At 45.0% G+C, this 23,907-nt stretch overlaps 1 protein-coding gene and 2 long non-coding RNA genes across 11 annotated transcripts in view; 1 reads left to right on the forward strand and 2 right to left on the reverse strand.

Annotated features, from left to right (window-relative positions):
- The window catches only part of AZIN1 (antizyme inhibitor 1), a 37,435-nt gene extending 32,260 nt beyond the window's left edge, over nt 1-5,175 (reverse strand). For both annotated transcript variants that reach the window (NM_001292053.1, NM_001301783.1), the window contains 1 exon segment: nt 4,813-5,175. The gene's annotated coding sequence lies outside the window, so the exon portion shown is untranslated.
- A 138-nt stretch (nt 5,176-5,313) lies between these two features.
- Nucleotides 5,314-23,907, forward strand: part of LOC102127192 (uncharacterized) — a 122,645-nt gene continuing 104,051 nt past the window's right edge. For 4 of the 6 annotated variants that reach the window (XR_010577431.1, XR_010577429.1, XR_010577430.1 and 1 more), the window contains exons 1-3: nt 5,314-5,636; nt 6,120-6,207; nt 11,324-11,382. This is a non-coding gene — a long non-coding RNA (uncharacterized lncRNA). The remainder of the gene's footprint in view (nt 5,637-6,119; nt 6,208-11,323; nt 11,383-23,907) is intronic. The other 2 variants (XR_012416577.1, XR_012416576.1) reach the window with 1 other exon arrangement.
- On the reverse strand, nt 12,822-19,471 carry LOC135964790 (uncharacterized). Of its 3 annotated transcripts, XR_010577433.1 has the most exons (4): nt 19,338-19,471; nt 18,459-18,708; nt 16,397-16,684; nt 12,827-12,958 (listed from the first exon to the last, which is right to left on the reverse strand). It is a non-coding gene; the product is annotated as an uncharacterized lncRNA (long non-coding RNA). The 3 variants fall into 3 exon arrangements; XR_012416579.1 differs by lacking the exon at nt 16,397-16,684 and having other exon boundaries at nt 12,822-12,958; XR_010577432.1 differs by lacking the exon at nt 12,827-12,958 and having other exon boundaries at nt 16,323-16,684.

The following is a 23,907-nucleotide window of genomic DNA, read 5'->3' on the forward strand; positions in this document are numbered from 1 at the left end:
CATAACTTGAGAACTACCTTATAATATTAAGCAACTAATCTCTTAAGATTTATCTCCTCATATCTAACTTACTTAAGACATAATTCATTCTATTATCACCAGCAGCAAATAAATGTGATAAGTGCACAGCACACTATATAACATGCTAGGTGAGTTTTAGACATTGTTATCACTCATCACCTCTAAGCTAAAATGATATACCTATGTTTCTATTTGTAATTCAGTGGTTACTGTTTTAAAGTAATATAATCTGATGGTATTTGCTAGAAAGGGGTGGTAAGAAGGAAGCCAGAAAACCAGAAATTATAAAGTCAAGAGTTGGAGGGATTTCAGAAGCACTGAAGGCATACCTAAAGTGTATCTCACCAGGATCAAGGCACTCCTGGTGGAGGCAAAATGTTTCATCTATCTAGAAGGAGAAACTGATCACATGCTCAATGAATAACATTTATGGATAATGAGGAAAGAACTCCTACAAACATGCAATGATGATAATAATCTTACATTAGATTCCAAATAATGTACTACTCCATAACAAACATTCTGATTCTTTCAACACCGACATAATTTTTTAAATAAATAAAAAGTTGAGTCATGATGGGGACAGATCATTCTCAATTATCCTAAGGAATAGGATCAGATACCCTGGGTGAGACATTATTCATCTTTTCCTCAATACATATATCCACAGCTATTTTGCTGCTTAATGCAACCCAAGAGCAATGATGTGAAACATTAAGGACACTAAATGTCAGACATTCCAGAATGTTCCTCAGTGAGAACCCTACATTTCCATTTAACAAAAAGATACTAGTAGGGAATGAAGGCTCTAGAATTTGAAAGGCATTATTTAAATAGAAAAAATAAGGCTAGACGCAGTGGCTCCGAGCCAGCGGATCACTTGAGGCCAGAAGTTCAAGACCAGTCTGGTCAACATGGTGAAATCCCATCTTCTACTAAAAATACAAAAATCAGCTGGGCGTGGTGGTGCACACCTGTAATCCCAGCTACTCAGGAGGCTGAGGCACGAGAACCGCTTGAACTCAAGAGGCGGAGGTTGCAGTGAGATTGTGCCACTGTACTTCAGCCCAGGCAACAGAGGGAGACCCTGTCTCCAAAAAGAGAAAACAAAAAAGAAGAGAAGAAAAGATGAGCCAGGTGTGGCAGTATGCACCTATAGTCTCAGCTACTGAGGAGGCTAAGGCAGGAGGACTGCTTTGAGCCCAAGAGTTTGAGTCCAGCCTGGGCAATACAGCAAGACCCTGTCTATTGAAAAAGTGCATAGGATAAGCACATTAAGATAAACATACAGGATAGATAAGCCCTTCTTATAAGCACTTACATACAGGATAGATAGAATGTTTATCCTGACAGGATAAAAAAGCAAGAAGAAGGAGTTGTTAAATGGAAATGCAGAAAAAAGGCAGTATGGAAAAAATAAATTATTTTCACTTAGAATGGTGTATGTAAACACTGCAGATTCTCCAACAACACCTTAGAGAATAGCACAGAGAGGGCTCAGTTGGTCAGTAAGATACAAGAAGCATTTTATGTAATTTTTTAAAATTTTATTTTCTTAAAGAATAGAAACGGGGTCTCACCATGTTACTCAAGTTGGTCTTGAATTCCTGAGCTCAAGTGATCCACCCGCATCAGCCTTCCGAAGTGCTGGGATTACAGGTGCAAACCACCGTGCCCAACTACAAAAACTTCCTATCACTTTGACAGTAACTATTCCAAACTTAGTATCTTAAATCAGTATGTCTCTGAAAAACAATGCCTTTACCAATGATTTTTAAAATTGTTCTGTGGTATTCTTTATAAAAACCCCAAACCCCAGTTTAATCATGAGAAAAACATCAGGTAAACTCCAAGTTTAGGGGAGGGGAGTATTCTACCAGATATCTGACAGTGCTTTTCTAGACTGTGATAGTAATGAAAAACAAGAGAAGACTGAGAAACTGTCACAGACCAAAGGAAACTGGGGAAGACCTGACAACTAAATACAATGTGGTAACCTGGATTCTGGAACAGAAAAAAAGACATTAAAGAAAAACTGGCGAAATCCAAATATAAATCTCGAAAGTAGTTAATAGGGCCAAAGTCAGTTTCTTAGTTTTAACAAAAGTACTGTAATAATGTAAGATGTTTCTAATAACTGGGTGGTAAGTATGCAGAAACTGTATCTCTGCGACTTTGCTGGGCAACTAAAATACTCCAAAATCAAGTTTATTTTATTTATTTATTTTTTGAGATGAAGTCTCCCTCTTGTCCCCCAGGCTGGAGTGCAGTGGTGTGATCTCAACTCACTGCAACCTCCGCCTCCCAGGTTCAAGAGATTCTCTTGCCTCAGCCTCCCGAGGAGCTGGGATTCCAGTCACCTGCCACCACGGCCGGCTAATTTTTGCATTTTCAGTAGAGACGGGGTTTCAGTATATTGGCCAGACTGGTCTCGAACTCCTGACCTCAGGACTCCTGACCTCGATCCATGCGCCCGGCCTAATAATGATTATTTTAAGAAAACCAACCAAGGGATAGTCACCTAATGGGCTACTACTCAGCAACACAAATAATCTACTGATAAAGACAACAGGGATGAATACTAAAAATGTGCTGAGTTAAAAGAAGCCTTTTACACCAAAGAATGCATACTGTATGATTCCATTCAAGCAGGAATTCTAGAATAGAAGAAAATAATCTATGGGTTAAAAAAAAAAAAATTCAAGATCAGTCGGGCGCGGTGGCTCACGCTTGTAATCCCAGCACTTTGGGAGGCCGAGGTGGGTGGAACATGAGGTCAGGAGTTCGAGACCATCCTGGCCAACACAGTGAAACCCCGTCTCTACCAAAAATACAAAAAGTAGCTGGGCGTGGTGGTGGGCGCCTGTAATCCCAGCTACTCGGGAGGCTGAGGCAGGAGAATCGCTTGAACCCGGGAGGCGGAGGTTGCAGCGGGCCGAGATTGTGCCACTGCACTCCAGTCTGGGCGACAGAGCTAGACTCCATCTCAAAAAAAAAAAAAAAAGATCATGGTTGGCTCTGTGGTGAGTGGGAGAGAATTTAAAAGGACAAGAAAAAACTTTTAAGGGTGACGGCGATGTTCTACATCTTGATAAAAGGTTTAGGTTACACAGCTGTATTTTTCTTAAAGTTTATCAAATTGCATACATAACACTTGTGGGTTTATACTGATGTGAATTTTACCCTCTAAGATTTAAAAAATAGTAAGCGGTACTGAGCTCTATTTAATATGCATATACTAAAGTTGGAGGGGTGAAGTGTTCTGCTGTCTCCAGCTTAGTTTGAAATGCATCAACAAATAAGGCAAAATGTTAATTGCAGAATCTAGGTGGAAGCACAACTCTTTCACCTTCTGTTTGAAAGTGTATGTAATAAAACCTTGGGGGAGAAAGGCACTGACTACTCGACCTCACTTATTACCACCGATAATCAATTTCTTTTGGAGTCTTTCCTACTTAAACTCCTCGGGGCTTATTTCTCTTCATGATCAGCATCTGCACGCTCTAATTTATGTAAAAGAAATTAATCAATAAGGAGGGGCTTTCTAGACAATCATGAGCCATATTTCTGCCAACCCCTGCTATATTTGACGTGCTTTGATGTACTTCTACTTTGTGCTTTGATGTATCTCTACGTTAACCTTTGCTGAGCGCAAGGCAATTCCCTCTCCTTTGAGTCCTTAGATTCCCACCCAGTCTGGGAATTCACGATAGAAACACGACGGGACACAGAACTAATACAACCAAGATGCCACCACAAAATCCAGTTAGATGTGCTGAAACTTGGGGAGGTAAACTGTGTCCTCGACTGTTTCGGGTTTCGGAACCAGCAGCTTAGTCTATGAAACACTCCTTCAGGATAGATACCGTGTAAGTGTTAGAACACGTCACCACCAACAACCGTTGGCAGTCAAGACAGTAGCTGATAAGCCACCCATCTACCAATCTGCCTCTTTCTGCCCAGGAACCGTGGCGCGGACGGAAAAACGAAGCCAGGGTGACTAATCCTCAGGCTCCAGGAGGTGACTGGGGTGAGTGAAGGCGACTTGACCCAATCAGGAACGCCGCAGGGGCGGAGCAGCAGCCCCGAGGCTTCCAGAAGGGGCCAAAGGCCTCTCGCTCGCTACCTGACACCGGGGCTTCTCCGCCGCCAGGCCCCAAGTGGCGTCAACTTTCCTCCACCAGAGGGGGACCGCGCTCCTCGCGCCCCCCAGGAATCCGACTTCCTCCGCAGCTGTCACCAGAGGCCGGCGCGGGGCCCGCCCCGCTCCATTCATAACCAGGACCCCAGCCGTTGCAGCCCACAGCGCCGCCCGCCCGCCCGCCCGCCGGGCTTCTGGAGGCGAAGGCGGCGGCGGCGCAGCGCGGGGTAGGGGCTGCGGGACCCCGGCCCCTCAGGGTTGCGGCCGGGCCCCCTCCCCGGAAACAGCAATGCACCACGGGAGAGGGGTGGGGGCCGCACGCCGCCAGAGGGGACGGTAACCCCCGGCGGCGAGACCCCCTCGGCGCCCCCACTCGCACACGCCCCCTCGCCCCAACCACTGCGGCTCCGGCTCCGCCGAGCGTCCAGCAGCCGCCCGAAGGTCCCGAGGCGCGGCCCGCCGCCCAGCCCCGCCGCCGCCGCCGGGGGCACAGACAGCCGCCACACATGCCGCCGCCGCCGCCGCCATGTTCGGGACGGCCGGCTGCGGGGACGCCTAAGGGTGGCGGGGCCCAGCCGGAGCCCCCCGGCCGACCCCCGAGGCCAGCCCCGCGTCCTGGCCCCTCCCGCGCTCCTCGGCTCGGTACTCACGTGAGATAACGGCCCAAAGAGTCGGGTAAAGCGTCTTCTCTTTTTCGGCGGAATTTTTAAAGAGGGATGTGGTTACCTTGAGCAGAAATACCCAAGGCGGCCTGGGCCATAGGCTGCGGGAACGACGTGGGGGTAAAAGCGCGGCACCGACACCAGCTGTGCAGCAGTGGCGGCGGCAGCCGAAGGAGAAATAGAACAGCGCAGGCAAAAGAAGAAAGGCGCAGTCTGGGTGGGAAGAGGATTCGGACTCGTAACACCGCAGAGCAGCACAGTGAGAAAGGATGAGACAAGGCAGAGGAGGCGACGGCAGAAGAAAAAAGGAAAAAAAGAAACGCTGCAGCCGCGATCTGAGCCTGAGAGTGTGAGAAGGCGGCGCCAACGACGCCAGTATTTATATTAGGGGGCGTGGCCTGGTGACATCACAGCCGGCCGGGCAGCCGCGCGAGCGGGGCGGAGCGCGGCTGCCGCCCGGAGAAAAGGCCGGGGGGGGCGGAAGAGGAAGGAGGACTGAGCCTGGGAGAGAGAGGGGAGGGGGTGAGTGCGACCGGGTCATGCAGGTGCAGAGTGGCCGGTCGCTTCCCGCCCTCCCGCCACCCGCAGCTCCCCGGCTGGCGGAGGGCGGCCGCGTGGGTGTGGGCCGGGAGAGGGAGGCGGCTCGCCCGGAGCGCGCCGTCCACCCGCCCCCCGCCGCCTCTCGGACGCCTGTGCTCACGCTGCGAGGCCCAGTGCATTGTGAGCCCGGTCGGGCTCCACGCTGGCAGCGTATGAGAGCTGTCCTGGGCCGGAGGTGGCGCGACCCCTGTGCGGCCTAGAGTGGGCCTGGGGTAAGCCTGTGTGGGCGCCGCTGCTGAGCCTTCCCGTCGAGGTCCTCCGCTTTGTGAGGCCTGTAGTCCACCCTGGGGACTGTCTTTCCCGGCTGAGGCGCCCGCCCTCGGGGATGCGGTACTCCTTTAGGGAAGCGAGTTCCTCGTTGCCAGAAAGGACCGGCCCAGTGTCCGGGTGTTAAAAAGGGTTGTGATCGCGTGAAAATGTCCTCAGTGCTCGTACGTTGCAATACGGTGCAGTGGAAATTTTTTAAAGGAATATGGCTTTTATGTCTTCATTTTTAAAAGGATTGGTGCAGTCAGTCCCAAGCAGGACCTGCTTTGGAGAGGGGATTACTGATGTTACAAGTGCACATTACTTCAATCACCTAGGTCTCATTTTCGCGGTCGTTTTAATTTTTCTACTTCGCAACAGACTTTTTTTTTTTATTGTGTGTTCTAAGATGATCTATATAGCTTTTAATTTATTTCCATCTTTTTTAGATGCCTTAGCACTAAATGATCGTGATCAGAGACCCCGAGTTCTTTCGTGCTACTACGCTTTGCAACCCAGACACATAGCACAAATGGAGTATGTATTGACACACCCCTCTAAAGTTAAGATCTTTGATATTAAGACTCGGACTTTTCCCCCTTTCATTCTTCTGAACACTTTGTGTACTTTGAGCAGCACTGTGGTTGATTAATAAATCATAAAATGTGAAAGGCAGAAAGCGACCTTCCTAAGTGGAAAAGTAGGATATCTTGCGAGGCTGAATGAAAGAGTTTCGGTAGAATCAGGAGCTGTGGACGCATTCCTGATTTTGTTTTTCCTTATTTTGCTCGGCTGTATCTTGGCTCTGTCTTTCATTTCTTGAAAGTTCTGTTCCATTCAGAACATTTAAAAGCACAGCCAATCACTAGACCCTCTCTGGTGGAGGAAGAAAAACCAGAGATGAATACAACATTTGAAACCTTGCTTACAATCTAGTAGGGGAAATAAGACAGTGATACAAAATAAATTGTTGACTGATACAAATAAAATGCTGCAAGGACCTAGTGGAAGGAAGAGATGATTGCAGCGAAGTGAGAGAAAGGCTGCTGGGGAAAGGTACAGAGTGATTTTGAGAAAAGCCGTTCTAGACGAAGGTGCTTCCTTTTTCACCAAACTCACCTGTTTGGTGATTTTTAGAGTAGATGTTCCAGTGTTCCAGGCAAGGGAAACGTGAGAGAAGGCCCAGAAGTATTTTGAGTAGCCTTTCTGGTTGCAGCATAGGGGAATGGTTGGTTGCAAATGAGATTGAAAGAGTAGATTAGGGTGACATCAAGAAGACATTGGAGGCTGGGCGCGGTGGCTCACACCTGTAATCCCAACACTTTGGTAGGCCGAGGAGGGCGGATTACCTGAGGTTGGAAATTCCAGACCAGCCTGACCAACATGGAGAAACCCCATCTCTACTAAAACTACAAAATTAGCTAGGCGTGGTGGCACATGCCTGTAATCCAGCTACTCAGGAGGCTGAGGCAAGAGAATCGCTAGAACCCGGGAGGCAGAGGTTGCAGTCAGCCAAGATCACACCATTGCACTCTCCAGCCTGGGCAACAAGAGTGAAACTGCGTCTCAAAAAAAAAAAAAAAAAAATTGGAACTTGGACTTTATTCTGGAACCATATAAACAGGAACATGATATGCTCAAAAATATGTTTTTTAAAAGATAACTCCAGCACCAGTGGATGGGATTGAAAAGAGATAGAAAATTTGGAAGTGAAGGAAACTCATAGCAGTTTTGTGGGGTTTTTTTTTTTTTTTTTTTTTTTTTAGTACTAAGGGGGCCGGGCGTGGTTGCTCACTTGGTGGCTGAGTGATGGTGTGGTGGCCTAGCACTTTGGGAGGCTGAGGCGGACAGATCACTTGAGGCCAGTAGTTTGAAACCAGCCTGCCCAACATAGCGAAACCCTGTCTGTACTAAAACTACAAAAATTAGGCAGGCGTGCTGGTGCACGCATGTAGTCCCAGCTACACGGGAGGCAGAGGTTGCAGTGAGCTGAGATCGCACTACTGCACTCCAGCCTGGGCAATGGAGATGGACTCTGTCTCAAATAATAATAATAAAAGTACTAAGGGGATTCAGAATGGCACAGAGAGTAGAGATAATCTTGACTTTCAAATGAGATGAGAAGGTGTCAAATGATTTGAGGATATTAAGCTTATCAACAGGGAGAATTCTGGAGCCATAAACAGAGATAGAAATAGAAGGACCCGGCCAAGCGAAGTGGCTCATGCCTGTAATCCCAACACTTTGGGAGGCCGAGGCGGGCGGGTCACGAAGTCAAGAGATGAGACCATCCTGGCCAACATGAAGAAACCCTGTCTCTACTAAAAATACAAAAATTAGCTGGGCGTTGTGGCGGGCGCCTGTAGTTCCAGCTACTTGGGAGGCTGAGGCAGGGGAATGGCGTGAACCCAGGAGGCAGGGCTTGCCGTAAGCGGAGATTACGCCACTGCACTCCAGCCTGGGCAACAGAGTGAGACTCCATCTCAAAAAAAAAAAAAAAAAAATAGGACCCAGTTTGGGGGGATTAAGATGAGGCTGGGATTTTTTGCTTTGTGTATGTGTGTGTGTGCGACAGTGTGTCACTGTCACTCAGGCTGAAGTGGAGAGGCACAGTCTCACTGCTCTCCACCTCCTGAGACCAAATGATCATTCTACCTCAGCCTCTGAGTAGCTGGAACTACTGGTGCACCATCAAGCTCGGCTAATTTTTTGTGAAGACAGGTCTTGCCATGTTGCCCAGGTTGGTTTTGACCTCCTGGACTCAAGTGATCCACATACTTCGGCCTCGCAAAATGCTGGGATTATAGGCATGTGCCACCACACCAGGTCTGAGGCTGCTCTGATATAGAGTTTGAGCTGTTGAAGAAATAGCCAGGTAAAAATGATCCAGAGGCCTCTGAAAATGGGGAGATCTAGAACCCTTTGGGTGTGAATTTGGGAGCCTTTCCTACAGATGATAACTAAGGAATTATTGAGGTATACAAGAAAAGGGTATAAGCACAGGATCTGTAGAATGCCAGAGAGAAAAGACAGCAGCAGAGAAGACCAAGAGGCCAAAGAAAATCACAATAGTGCAATGCTATGCTATTCAAGGAGGAGGGTGCTTATTGCAGAATGGGATGATCAGAGTTGTCATATACTCAAACAGGATGCAAAGGGGATTCTGATTTTGCCAAATGGCAAATCATTGGTAAACTGCAATCTCATATTAAAAAATTTGGGTTTATCAATGCTATAGGAACTATATGCCACAGGAACCTAACTCTTATTTAAATCAATTTGTCTCTGGCAAAATTGGTTTTGTTATGCAATACATGGTTTGACTTAAAGTTACAGTTTCCAAGAACCTATGGATGACATCAGGTGAGGATGTACTGTGTTAAGTAGTATTGTATATAGTAGATTATGGCATTGTAGCATTGTAGTATATTATTGCAGTCTTAACACTTGGGAGTATAATGTGTTTTAGTTCCCTGCCAGCCCACAGAATTATTCAGACGAACCAATAAAATTTTGTTTTGAAATTCAAGGCACATCTCACTTTCTTTTTTTTTTCTCCTGAGAGACACTCACTCTGTTTCCCAGGATGGAGTGCAGTGGCATGATTATAGCTCACTGCAGCCTCCACCTCCTGGGCTCAAGCGATTCTCTCACTTCAACCTCTCGAATAGGTGGGATGACAGGTGTGCACCACCATGCCTATTTTTTTTAAAATTTTTTGTAGACACAGGGTTTCACTATGTTGTCAGAGCTAATCTCGAACTCCTGGGCTCAAGCAGTCCTCCCACTTCAACCTCCCAAAGTGTTGGGATTACAGTTGTGAGCCACCACACCCAGCCTATCTCACCTTCTTGATACTACAAAACCTTCCTCAGTCCCCCTGTTTGTTCTCTTTGCTCCCAAGTGCAATCCCTGTGTGGGCCTGCATAGCTTACACTACTTTCCTCCTCTTGTCGGAGGGAATTTGTGACTAATAAACTGTTGTCGATCTTTAAAGAAAAAAAAAGTTTGGGTTTATATTCCAAAGGCATTGGAAAAGGCTTTAATCATGGAAATGATTTGCATTTTAGAAAAGGTAAGAAAGTGGGGCTGGGAAGGTAAAATACTCTTAAGTTTATGGCAGGCAGAACATATGAGAAGCCATTGTAGTCATTCATGGAGAATAGTAAGGGCCTGGAAAGAATTTTCTCTATAACCTTTAACAGAGTAATTTTAATCAGTAGAGTAGGAGAAACAGGAAGTTGTAAAGGGTTGAGTGAGGAGCTGTTGCAGTCAGTGAATGTTGACTTCTTTTTAGGTAGATGATGCTGGACTAGGGCCTATGCCAACATGATTAGTATTTGTATGTTCAGATTTATAGAATAATCCTAGCTTTACGTAAATACAATAGAGCCTTGAAAACTATACTACAGTAGGCCAGGCACAGTGGCTCATGCCTGTAATCCCAGCACTTTGGGAGGCCGAGGCGTTCAAGACCAACCTGACCAACATGGAGAAACCCTGTCTCTACTAAAAATACAAAATTAGCCAGGCGTGGTGGCTTATGCCTATAATCCCAGCTACTTAGGAGGCTGAGACAGGAGAATCACTTGAACCCAGGAGGCGGAGGTTGCAGTGAGCTGAGATGGCGCCATTTCATTCTTAAAGGCAACAAGAGTGATACTCCATCTCAAAAAAAAAAAAAGAAAGGAAAAGAAAAGAAAGAAAACTATACTACATTGGAATAGACAACTTAGTATAACTTTAATGGAAGGATAGCTATATAATGAGAATGGCATATTTAACTGTGTTTGGGGTTTTGGTTATTTTGCCAAGTCAGGTTACTCATACACAAATACGCAGGTAGTGCCAACAAAAATATTATTAAATAGAGCCCTAAGATAAAGTGATATAATACTGTTCCTACTTAGATCACCTTGGTCCATTGATTCAAACTTATATGCTGTTGTGCCAGTAGATATGAAAGGTTGATGAATTAGATGATTGATAAGGGTAAGTCACTCAAAATAATAGTTAAGGCTGGGCATGGTGGGTCACGCCTGTAGTCTCAGCACGTTGAAAGGCTAAGGTGGGGGGATCCCTTGAGCCTGGTAATTCAAGACCAGCCTGGGCAACATGGTGAAATGCTGTTTGTACAAAAATTACAAAAAGCCAGGCATGGTGGCATGCACCTGTAATCCTAGCTCCTTAGGAGGCTGAGGCAGGAGAATCACGTGAGCCCAGGAGGTCAAGGCTGCAGTGAGCTGGGATCATGCTACTGCACTCCAGCCTAAGTGACAGAGCAAGACCCAGTCTCAAAAAAAAAAAAAAAAAAAAAAAAAAAAAAAAAAGGTAAACTTAAAATCATCAGCCTATAATAGAAGTCTCATGTAACCACATATATAAAAGTAAAGAGTCTACTGGTAATACAGAGTAAAAATCCCAGTTTATTGAATGCTGTGGTTTGAATGTGTACCTCAAAATGCCTGTGTTGGAAACTTAATCCCCAGTGCAATGTTGTTGGGAGGTGGGGCATCATGAAATGTGATTAGGTCATGAGGGTAGAGTTAATAGATTAATGCCAGAGGGGGTTCCTTATAAGAAGGGGAGTTCAATCTTCTTACTCTCTTTCTCTGTTGTCCTCTCTTTGCTCTTCCACTATGGGATGACCCAGCAAGAAAGACTTCAGCAGATGCTGGCCCCTTGATCTTGGACTTCCCAGCCTTCAGAACAGTGAGCCAATAAATTTCTGTGTATTATAAATTAGCCAGTCTGTGGTATTCTGTTACATCAGCACAAAATGGACTAAGACAATGGGAATGTTTAAAGATAGCTTCCTATACATTTTTATTGCTAAGGTAAATTCCTAGAGTACTCATTATCCTGTAGAAAACCAAAATATACAGGTATTGAATAGTGAAAACATTCACATTTTAAAACATGATATTTTAGCCATCCACTACATCTTTTTGTGCTCCAGTAACCTTTCTAAAAAGCCAACTTGCTTACCAAGAATCTAATACTATGGTATTTATGGTCTAGTAAAAATGTTTCAAATTACATTGCTCAGTACAGAGTTTAGATTATATACTATTCTCTCTTCTAACTAAATAGATGTAAAAAGCCTAACAGATGCTCCTTTATTTGCTGAGTATCTGTTATTAAAATCCTGACCGAGTGCAGTGGCTCACGCCTATAATCCCAGCACTTTGGGAGGCCAAGGTGGGTGGATCATTTGAGGCCAGGAGTTTGAGAGCAGCCTGGCCAACATGGTGTAAACCTCATCTCTACTAAAAACACACATACCAAAAATAAAAAAATTAGCTGTAGTCCCAGCTACTTGGGAGGCTGAGGCACGAGAATCACTTGAAACCCAGAGGCAGAGGTTGCAGTGAGCCAAGACTGTACCACTGCACTCCAGCCTGAGTGGCACAGTGAGACTCTGTCAAAAAAAAAAAAAAAAGAAAACAAACGCAAATCCTTGAAGTAATTTTTTTTCCTTTTAAAAATTTTTTTGGAGGCAGTCTTGTGCCTCAGCATCCTGAGTAGCTGGGAGTAGAGGCATGTGCCACCTTGCCTGGTTGATTTTTGTATTTTTATAGAGATGAGGTTTCACCATGTTGACCAGGCTGGTCTTGAACTCCTGACCTCAAGTGATCTGCTCGCCTTGGCCTCCCAAAGTGTTGGGATTACAAGCATGAGCCACTGTGCCAGGCTAGACTTGTAATTTCTTTACCTGGGTTGGCTTTTACCTCAGATGACAAATCATTTTATTTAATTATATTGTTATGTTTAATTCTTTTCACAAAATATAGCACTTAGGTCAGTAGGGTTCTGTGCAATTCCAGTCTAGAGGTGCCCTGTGTCTCATGTGTCCATGTGAAGAGACTACCAAACAGGCTTTGTGTGAGCAACATGGTTGTTTATTTCACCTGGGTACAGGCGGACTGAGTTCGAAAAGAGAGTCAGCAAAGGGTGGTGGATAATCATTAGTTCTTATAGGTTTTGTGATAGGCGGTGGAGTTAGGAGCAATGTTTTGCGGGCAGGGGGTAGATCTCACAAAGTACATTCTCAAGGGTGGGGAGAATTACAAAGAACCTTCTTAAGGGTGGGGGAGATTACAAAGTACATTGATCAGTTAGGGTGGGGCAGAAACAAATTACAATGGTGGAATGTCATCAGTTAAAGCTATTTTCACTTCTTTTGTGGATTTTCAGTTGCTTCAGGCCATCTGGATGTATATGTGCAGGTCACTGGGGATATGATGGCTTAGTTTGGGCTCAGAGGCCTGATATTCCTGTCTTCTTACTTTAATAAGAAAAATAAAACAAAATAGTGGTAAAGTGTTGGGGGGGCGATAATTTTGGGGAGTGGTATGGAGAGATAATGGAAGATGTTTCTCAGGGCTGCTTCGAGCGGGATTAGGGGTGGCGTGGGAACCTACAGTGGGAGAGATTCAACTGAAGAAAGATTTTAGGGTAAGGGGTGATATTGTGGGGTTGTTAGAAGGAGCATCTGTCGTATAGAATTATTGGTGATGGCCTGGATGCGGTTTTGTATGAATTGAGAAACTAAACGAAAGACACAAGGTCGGAATAAAAGAAGGAGAAAAAGAGGTATTAAAGGACTAAGAATTGGGAGTCCCCAGGATGTCCAATTAGAGAGTGCTCAAGGGGGTTCAATGTTATTGTTTGCTTGGTTGGCGAGTTTTTGGGCTCTATCCTTGAGTTTTTTTTTTATGTTGTCATATACCAGGCCAGATTGATTTAGGTAAAAACAACACTCTTCATTTAAAAATATACAAAGTCGGGTTTTTTTTTTGTTTTTTTTTTTTTTGTTTTTTTCGCAGTGAGTAAGTCAGGGCCTTGGCAATTTTGGAGGAAAGAGAAATGCAAAGCCAGCAACTGTTTGTTAAGGAAGGATTAGAAACGGCTAGGAGGGAGTGAGATTGATAGTGTGGTGGAGATAGCTGGGGAGAGGTAGAGGGTGGCATAAGAACGGGAACCAGAATAAGAGTGAGTATAAAAGTAAACAATAGGACTTCATCAGGGTGAAAGTATTGGGGGTACCTTGCCACTGAAGATCTTCTATCCACTTCAAGAGAGACTTAAGGGTGGCGATTTGAGGTAAACCCAGGAGCCACTAAATACCAAGAGCCTGAGAAACTGAGGTGGGAAGGCCAAACCAAGGAATTACGTCTGACAGAAGGGAAGAAATGACCACGGTGGCCTTCTCAGACCCTGTGAGAAAGGCCTCTACCTATCCAGTGAAAGTGTCTACCCAGACCAAGAGGTATTTTAGTTTCCTGACTCGGGGCTTGTGAGTAAAGTCAGTTTGCCAGTCCTGGGCAGGGGCAAATCCCCGAACTTGATGTGTAGGGAAAGGAGGGGGCCTGAACGATCCCTGAGAAGTAGTAGAATAGCAGATGGAACACTGAGAAGTGATTCCCTTAAGGATAGATTTCCACAATGGAAAGGAAATGAGAAGTTCTAAGAGGCGGGCTAGCGACTTATAACCTACATGGAAGTTATGAAATGACAATAGAATAGAATGGGCCTGTGAGGCTGGAAGGAGATATTTTCCTTGGTCCAAGAACCATTTGCCTTGTGTGGGAAGAGATTGATAGGTGGAGGTTTCAGTGGGAGAGTAGACTGGAGTGACCAAATGAGAAAGAGAAAAACTGCCGTGAGGGACGGAAGTTGGAATGCTAGCTGCTTTTTTTTGATATCTTATCAGCATAAGCATTGTCCTGAGCGATGGGATCTGATGCCTTTTGATGGCCCTTGCAGTGAATGGCTCCAGCTTCCTTTGGAAGTAAAGCCGCCTGGAGAAGAGTTTTTATTAAAGAGGCATTAATGATGGAGGACCTTTGCGTAGTGAGGAAACGTCGTTTTGCCTATGTAACAGCATGGTGGTGCAGGATATGGAAGGCATATTTAGAGTCAGTATAAATATTGGCATGTAATTCCTTTGCAAGAGTGAGGGCTTAAGGCAATGAGTTTGGCTTGCTGAGAGGTAGTAGAGGGGGGCAGAGCAGTAGCCTCAATGATAGATGTGGAAGATACTATAGCATAGCCTGCCTTTGCTAGTGAGTGGGGATTAGGCCTGGTGGAACTGCCATCAATAAATCAAATGTGATCAGGGTAAGGAACAGGAAAGAAGGAAATATGGGGAAATGGGGTGAATGTCAGGTGGATTAGAGAGATACAGTCATGGGGGTCAGGTGTGGTATCCGGAATAATGTGAAATCCAGGCCAGGAACAATTGTGGGAGACTCAACAAAGAGTGAGTGTAGCTGAAGGAGCCAGGGAGCAGAAAGTATATGCATCAGGTGTGAGGAAGAAAATAGATTTTGGAAGTTACGAGAGCTGTAGAGAGTGAGTTGAGCATAGTTTGTGATTTTCAGGGCCTCTAAAAGTATTAGGGCAGCGGCAGCCACTGCATGGAGACATGATGGCCAGCCTAAAACAGTAAGGTCAAGTTGTTTGAACAAAAAGGCTACAGGATGCGGTCCCAGTCCTTGTGTAAGAATTCCGTACTGCACAGCCTTGCACTTCAGCTGTGTGTAATGAAAAGGGTTGGAATGAGTCAGGGAGAACTAGTGTGAGGGCAGTCTCTAAAGCTGTCAAAGGAGTGGGGAAAGGATTTAGGATCTATGGGGTCAGCTAAGTTTCCTTTTGTGAGTTTATATAATGGTTTTGTTAGGATGGCAAAACCAGCTATCCAAAGGCGGAAGTATCCAACTATTCCTAGGAAGAAAAGGAGTTGTTGTTTTGTAGAAGGCGTTGGGGTTTGAGAGATCAGTCGGACACGATTGGCAGGGAGAGCATGTGTGTTTTCATGAAGAATTATGTCAAGATAGGTAACAGATGAGGAAGAAATTTGGGCTTGAATGAAGTAATGGGGGCTGTCCGTGAAGCCTGCGGCAGTACAGCCCAGGTAATTTGCTGAGCCTGATGGGTGTCAGGGTCAGTCCAAGTGAAAGCGAAGAGAGGCTGGGATGAAGGGTGCGAGGAATAGCAAAGAAAGCATGTTTGAGATCCAGAACAGAATAATGGGTTGTGGAGAAGTTGTGGAGAGAGGTATTGAGGATAGAAGAGTACATGGATTTGGCACCACAGGGTGGATAGGCAAGACAGTTTGGTTGATAAGGTGCAGATCCTGAACTAACCTGTAAGACTTGTCTGGTTTTTGGACAGGTAAAATGGGGGAATTGTAAGAAGAGTTTTTAGGCTCTAAAAGGCCATGCTGTAACAGGCGAGTGATAACAGGCTTTAATCCTTTTAAAGCGTGCTGTGGATGGGATATTGGCATTGAGCCGGGTAAGGGTGATTAGGTGTTTATGGGATGGTAAGGGGTACATGATTGGTTGCCAAGAAGGGAGTAGAGGTGTCCTATACTTGTGAATTAAGGCAGGGAGATACAAGGGGAGGATGTGAAGGAGGCTTTGAACTGGGGAAAAGGGCAGCAATGAGGTGTGGCTGTAGCCTAGGAATAGTCAGGGAAGCGGATAATTTAGTTAAAATGTCTCAACCTAATAAGGGAGCTGGGCAGGTGGGGATAACTGAAAAAGAGTGCATAAAAGAATGTTGTCCAAGTTGGCACCAGAGTGGGGGAGTTTTAAGAGGTTTAGAAGCCTGGCCGTCAATACCTACAACAGTTATGTGGGCAAAGGAAACCAGCTCTTGAAAAGAAGGTAATGTGGAGTGGGTAGCCTCCGTATCGATAAACAGGGGACGGACTTACCCTCCACTGTAAGAGTTACCCAAAGCTCCGTGTCTGTGATGCTCCAGGGGGCTTCCGAGGTGATCGGGCAGCGTCAGTCTTCAGCCGCTAAGCTGAGAAGATCTGGGAAGGAGTCGGCCAAGGAGCGTTGGGTTTGGGCTCCAGGGGCTTTAGGAGCGGTGGCGACGTGAGTCGGACAGCCTGACCTCCAGTGGGGGCCCGCACAGACAGGGTATGGCTTAGGAGGAATCCCACGCTGCGGGCATTCCTTGGCCCAGTGGCCAGATTTCCGGTCCTTGAAGCAAGATCCTGGGGGAGGAAGTCCTGAAGGAACGCCTGACCGCTGTGGCTGAGGCGTTTTGAAGTTTTTGTGTGCTGGAAATATGGCTGGGGTTTCTCTCACAGCAGAGGCAAGTAATTGCAACTCTTCTCTATTATTGTACACCTTGAAGGTGAGGTTAATTAAGTCCTGTTGTGGGGTTTTAGGGCCAGAATTAAATTTTTGGAGCTATTTCTGATGTCGGGAGTTGACTGGGTGATAAAATGCATATTAAGAAAAAGGCGGCCTTCTGGCCCTTCTGGGTCTAGGGTGGTAAAGCGTCTAAGGGTTGCTGCCAAACGGGCCATGAACTGGGCTGGGTTTTCATCTTTACCTTGGGTAGTTTCTTTAAGTTTGTCATAATTAACAGCTTTGTAAACTGCCTTTTTAAGCCCTTCAACTAGGCAGGAAACCATGTAATCTCGCCTAGCTATACCTGGGGAATCTGCCTGATGGTTCCATTGGGGATCTTCTCAGGGAACTGCTCTAATGCCTTCCTGGAGGTCTGGCTCAGGAAGCCCGTGGTTATCAGCGTGAGATTGGGCTAGAGAAAAAACTCTCCTGTTCATCTGGGGAGAGGCTAGAAGTTAGGATGACATTTAAGTCACTCCAGGTTAAATTGTAGGACAGAGTTAGATATCAGAATTCCTGTATATATTTAGTGGGGTGTGATGAGAAAGAGCCTAAACACTGACTGATCTGAGAGAGGTCTGAGAGAAAAAGGTACATGTACCCTGACTATGCCTTCAGCTCCAGTCACCTCTCTAAGAGGAAACTGTTGGGCAGGTGGGGGAGAGCTAGTCGAGGAACGAAACTGTAAGCCAGACTGGGTGTGAGGAGGGGAGGTGATAGAAGAATTTATAAGGTGGGGGAGCAGAGGCTGAGGAAAAATTGGAACCTAGCTCGGGCTGGCTAGGAGCAGCCTGGGGAGGAGGGGAGAGGTCAGATGGGTCCGTAGAAAAGGAAGATTCAAAAGACTCAGAGACATTTGGGGTAGGGACTGAAGGAACAGACATGAGAGAAAGAAGAAAGATTTGGGACGCGTCTCATTGGGAGTAGAAACTAGGGAGGGACCAATGTCTGGACGTCAGGCACCTCAGACCATTTGCCCATTTTTTGACAAAAATTATCTAGATATTGTAGGATAGACAAATCGAAAGTGCCATTCTCTGGCCACTTGGAACTGCTGTTGAGTTTGTACTGGGGCCAAGTGGTATTGCAGAAGAAAGTAAGATGCTTGGATTTTAGGTCAGGCGAGAGTTGAAGAGTTTTTAAGTTCTTGAGAACACAGGCTAAGGGAGAAGGAGGAGGAATGGAGGGTGGAAGGTTGCCCATAGTGAAGGAGGCAAGTTTAAAGAGGAGGGTAGAGACACGGAGAAGGGGGTAGGGAGCAGCCCTGGGCTGCAACATGTGTGATCAGCCAAAGCATGCGTCCCCACAATTGACTTGCCACCAAGGGAATGTGGGTGAATGACCAAGGCAGGCGTCCCCGCGGAGATCAGACACCAATGAAACATGGGTGAATAATCAGAGTGGTGTCCCCGCAATGATTAAACACCAAGGGAAGGCTGCCTTCCCGAGTCCGTGACCAGTGCCAGAGTTTTGGGTCCACGGATAAAATGTGTCTCCTTTGTCTTTACCAGAAAATGAAAGGAAATGAAAGTAAGACAAGGGAGAGATTGAAGGGTAGCGCCAAGATTGAAAGGAGAAAGAGGTTGGAGGATAGTGAGAGGTTGGAGAAGAGAGTAAAAAGAGGCCGCTTACCTGATTTAAAATTGGTGAGATGTTCCTTGGGCTGGTTGGTCTGAGGACCCGAGGTTGAGGTGGATCTCTTCATGTAGGTGGATCTCTTCATGGAGTGAGGGTGAGGACAGGGGACTGTTCTCCCAAAGGAGTCCTGCTGACCCGGGTCTTCGGCACCAAATGTCTCACGTGTCCGTTTGAAGAGACCCCCAAACAGACTTTGTGTGAGCAACATGGTTGTTTATTTCACCTGGGTGCAGATGGGCTGAATCTGAAAAGAGAGTCAGCAAAAGGTGGTGGATAATCATTAGTTCTTATAGGTTTCGGGATAGGCGGTGGAGTTAGGAGCAATATTATGAAAGCAGGGGATGGATCTTACAAAGTACAGTCTCAAGGGTGGGGAGAATTACAAAGAACCCTTAGGGTGGGGAGATTACAAAGTACATTGATCAGTTAGGGTGGGGCAGAAACAAATTACAATGGAGGAATGTCATCAGTTAAAGCTATTTTCACTTCTTTTGTGGATCTTCAGTTGCTTCAGGCCATCTGGATGTATAATGCAGGTCACTGGGGATATGATGGCTTAGCTTGGGCTCAGAGGCCTGACACCCTGCATCCTAGCACTGGCTCATATCCCATCACCTATATCTTTGTTCACAGGATAATTTAACCTATGGAATGGTGTGCATAGCAAACAAAGGGTGATAGAGTCCAGATTAAAATTCACCTGTAAGGGAAAAGAAAAACATTTTTCCTATTTTCATTTCAATGGCTATGTATGTCAGTAGATGGGGGTCAGCATTTTCCCTCATCTGAGTGACCTGGAAGGTTTCTGCAATAAACAAGTCATAAGCATACACTGACATCTTTTATTACTTCCAGAAACAACAAATTACTCACTGTTAATTTAAGAGGGCTGCTTTAGAAACCTCTGTAAGAGGCCAAAGGAATAATCCAGTTTTACAAGTTAAATGTAACTTAGGTGATGTGTAGGGAAAACTCTCTCTATGATTTTTCTCTACTCTGACACCACAGCAACAATCAACAACATAAGAAGACTTCTATGACCAAACGTGGGTTTTTTTTTCCCCCATGCACCAAGCAGTGGACACCAGCTGGGTGTCCTCTAATTCAGTTCCGACACTATCTACCTGAAGATACTGTCAGAACCCACAGGTTGAGGGCTCAGTCCCCAAGACTGCCCACCCCCAACTCCAGTGATTAAGTCCAGGCCTCCAGAACTTCTGACCTACAGGCTTTAAGTTGGGGTTCCCATGACCTCCTCTTTGGGTTCGATTAATTTGCTAGCCAGCTCACAGAACTCTGGGAAACACATACCTATATTTACTGGTTTATTATAAAGGATATTGCAAAGGATACAGATGAAGAGACAATAAGGCAAGATATAGGGGAAGAGACATGAAACTTCCATGCCCTCCCTGGGCCTGCCACTCTCCAGGAACCTCCATGTGTTCAGCTGTCTGGAAGCCCTGTGAACCTAGTTCTCTTGGGTTTTTATGGAGGCTTCCTGACATCAGCATTCCTTCTCCCAGGGTATAGGGCAGATTCTTTCTGGGAAAAGTCTTAAAACCCACAATCAGAAAGATAGAAGATTAGAGTCCTGCCTTGGGCAAGTGAAAGGAGGGCAGGAGAATGTCAGAGGCCTGCTCCTGAGGCTTAACACACCTCACATTATGACAAAAGACTGTAACAAGGGCTATAGGAGTTATAAGCCGGGAACTGTGGATAAAAACCAATGTATAGCATAACACCACAGATGATTAGAATAAACAATGGACAGATCCATGAGCTTGCTTTGGAAGTTAAGTAAATCCTTGTAAAGTTAAGTAAATCCTTGTAAAGTTAATTTCATTTTCACTTTGCTACCAGGCATTTTCTGATGACAAATATATTGTTTATTGCATAGTATATTCTGAGATAGGCTTGTATCTCTCTATCTCAAAATAGCCACCTGGCGGCTAGCCTAACATTTTTGGTTGAGGGCTTAGAAAATGGGAGCTCTGAGGTTGAGTCTTGTTGGTTTTGAATTGTGGTTTACTCTCTATTCTTTAATAATGTAGCCTGGATGCTGTCACATGAGCTTATTCTGCTTCCTAAATGATTGTTAATAATGGTAACTGCAGGCTACATTTTATTGAATGAGACTTTTAAGATTACTCTGTCGGCCGGGCGTGGTGGCACAAGCCTGTAATCCCAGCACTTTGGGAGGCCGAGAAGGGCGGATCACGAGGTCAGAAGATCGAGACCATCCTGGCTAACACGGTGAAACCCCATCTCTACTAAAAAAAAAAATACAAAAAACTAGCCGGGCGAGGTGGCAGGCACCTGTAGTCCCAGCTACTCGGGAGGCTGAGGCAGGAGAATGATGTGAGCCCGGGAGGCGGAGCTTGCAGTGAGCTGAGATCCGGCCACTGCACTCCAGCCTGGGCGACAGAGGCAGACTCCGTCTCAAAAAAAAAAAAAAAAAAAAAAAGATTACTCTGTCATTCAATTTGGTATTTTGCAAGTTTTCTTGTTAATCTTTTTATCGATCTAAATTTGCCTTCTCTGTAACTGGAAGGAGAAAAGTTCATGCAATAAAGACAATAAAATATTAGTTATTTATCAAAATAGGAAGAAGAAACATAAACAACTTTCTTTCACAAAAATAATGTTTTTGTATCTGACTCAAAAAGATTATCAGGACAGGCTTGGTGGCTCACACCTATAATCCTAGCCCTGTGGGAGGCTGAAATGGGCAGATCACTTGAGGTCAGGAGTTCAAGACCAGCCTGGCCAATATGGTAAAACTCCATCTTTACCAAAAAAATACAAAAAAAAAATTACCTGGGCGTGGTGGTGTGCACCTATAATCCCACCTGCTTGGAGGCTGGGGTACCAGAATTGCTTGAACCCAGGAGATGGAGGTTGCAGTGAGCCGAGATCTTGCCATTGCACTCCAGCCTGGTTGACAGGGTGAGTGTCATTAGTTCTTATAGGTTTTTTTGTCTCAAAAAAAAAAAAAAAAGATTATCTAGTCACCTATAATAGTAGTTAAAAGACTTCAGTCAGTCCTAGCTCTACTTGGCTAAGTGACTTAACTGTAAACTATCTCCATTTCTTTCAGAAAATGTATTTTCTATTCCTTTGGAAGTACTTTTCCCTTGCTATTCCCTGAGTTCTGTTGTGAGCTGTCATCATAACCTGGGCCTCCCTGGCTAAGTAATTGGTATAAGGAATGACAACTTCTTGCCCAATCTTGGGAGTTGGTGCAGCTCAATAATGATTGGCACATGTTTGACTTTAGACCATTCTTTCCCTGGGATTTTTCTATTAATAAATGGTTGCAGGAAGGAGGACTTGAAGAGGGAATCATTTCACTTCTGTCTCAAGTTATGACAATATGAGTCAAGATCCGCCTGTAACTGGGGTCCCAGAAGAAACCTATGTGAGAAGATGAAGCCACCGTTTGTCATCATAGGGGTGGGTCAGCATTCCAGTTGTCCCATTTTTCTTGCTCTTCAGTTATACAAATCAAGAAATTTTTCATTCTTATCTAAGGTAGGTCCGGCTAGCTTTCTGTCACTTGCAACCAAAAGTCCAGGCTTATACAAGAGAGAGAAACAAAAAGATATTTAGGTTCAAAAAATCAGTTGCACAAGTACAAGACAGGAGAAGCCTGCCTGATTGTTCACAGTTTACATAGTACCTAGAAATGTTAGTTAACCACAAGCCTGCCATGAACCAATGAAGGCTTGAATTGCTTAAAACAAAACAAGACAAAACTTGAGTGCAATTTGGATTGCAATAGTAAAAGTATAGGTCAGAAGGGAGGTAGCAGTTTGGTTTACTATGTTTGGTCAGATCCTGACTGTAGCTTTTGTGTTTTGGGGAAAAGTGGTATTGTTGTAAAGTTCTAGATAGCACATTGTACAGGAGAATGAAAACTAGATAGTATAGAGGAGGATAGCCATAAAAGTGAGGAGATTTAGAAAAGAAATTTATTATTAGTAATGATTTAAATTCTAGAGAAAAGTTGGTGAAAAATAACAAGGGAAATGGAAAAAAGTAGAAGCAAAAGCTACCATCTTTAAACACCAAGTACCAGGCACTATGCTCACACACTTTATGTTGTTATTAAATCCTTCAGTAAGCTTCTCAGGTAGATAGGTCTTACTATGCCCATTTTACAAATGAGAAAACAGAAGTACAGTGAAGTTATGTAGTTTGTTCAGAGTCACCTGGCTAAATAGAGAGGGTCCACATTCATATCCAAACATGTCTAATATCCAAAGCCAAACTCTAGCTATACTACCGCTTTGGACAACTTTCACTGAATAATATGTCAAGCTCTGACAGGTAAATGAAATAAATTAGCATCAGTACAGGCAGTTAGGAGGATCAGTGGTTCCCTCAGCCAGACAGGCTATCTTGTCTCTCCCTCTGAGTTTCTTTTTTTTTTTTTTTTTTTTTTTTTTTTTTGAGACGGAGTCTTGCTCTGTCACCCAGGCTGGAGTGCAGTGGCCGGATCTCAGCTCACTGCAAGCTCCGCCTCCCGGGTTCACGCCATTCTCCTGCCTCAGCCTCCCGAGTAGCTGGGACTACAGGCGCCTGCCACCTCGCCCGGCTAAGTTTTTGTATTTTTAGTAGAGACGGGGTTTCACTGTGTTACCCAGGATGGTCTCGATCTCCTGACCTCGTGATCCGCCCGTCTCGGCCTCCCAAAGTGCTGGGATTACAGGCTTGAGCCACCGCGCCCGGCCATCTCCCTCTGAGTTTCTATGAGGTTTGGTTTGTACCTTTCTAATGCCCTTTGAATTTCTTGTCTGATGTTGTTATATTATTGTCTGAACTCTGTGAACAAGATATTAAGTTTCTTTAGGGCAAAAACTTTGTTTTTTTTTTTTGTTTGTTTGTTTGTTTTAATATCACAGAACACTCAATTCAGTGCCTAGTGCACAGACTTCTAGTGACTTCCTAACCATGGGGTAACTGACAATGGAATGGGATGTCTCATGGAGCAGAAAGCTATTATATCACTGGATTTGTCCAGAGACACATAGGGAATGTCTGCACTGGATGTTGGACCAGAGGAACTCCTTAGACACTTTACTTCCTTAACCCCAGTGTTCATTACATACTACATTTTTCAACATGAAATTAGCTTTAACTTTAAATATGATGATTGCGTATTAACATATAAAAAAGTTATATTTCTTTATAATTCTTTGCTTATCCATACTAAAATTAGGATACTTGTTTTTTTTAAGATGGAGTTTCACTTTTGTCATCCAGGCTGGAGTGTAATGGCACCATCTCTGCTCACCACAACCTCTGCCTCCCAGGTTCAAGTGATTCTCCTGCCTCAGCCTCCCAAGTAGCTGGGACTACAGGTGCATGCCACCACACCCAGCTAATTTTTGTATTTTTAGTGGAGACAGGGTTTCACCATCTTGGCCAGGCTGGTCTC

The sequence above is a fragment of the Macaca fascicularis genome, chromosome 8 (assembly GCF_037993035.2).
Source record: "Macaca fascicularis isolate 582-1 chromosome 8, T2T-MFA8v1.1".
Taxonomy (NCBI): Eukaryota; Metazoa; Chordata; class Mammalia; order Primates; family Cercopithecidae; genus Macaca; species Macaca fascicularis.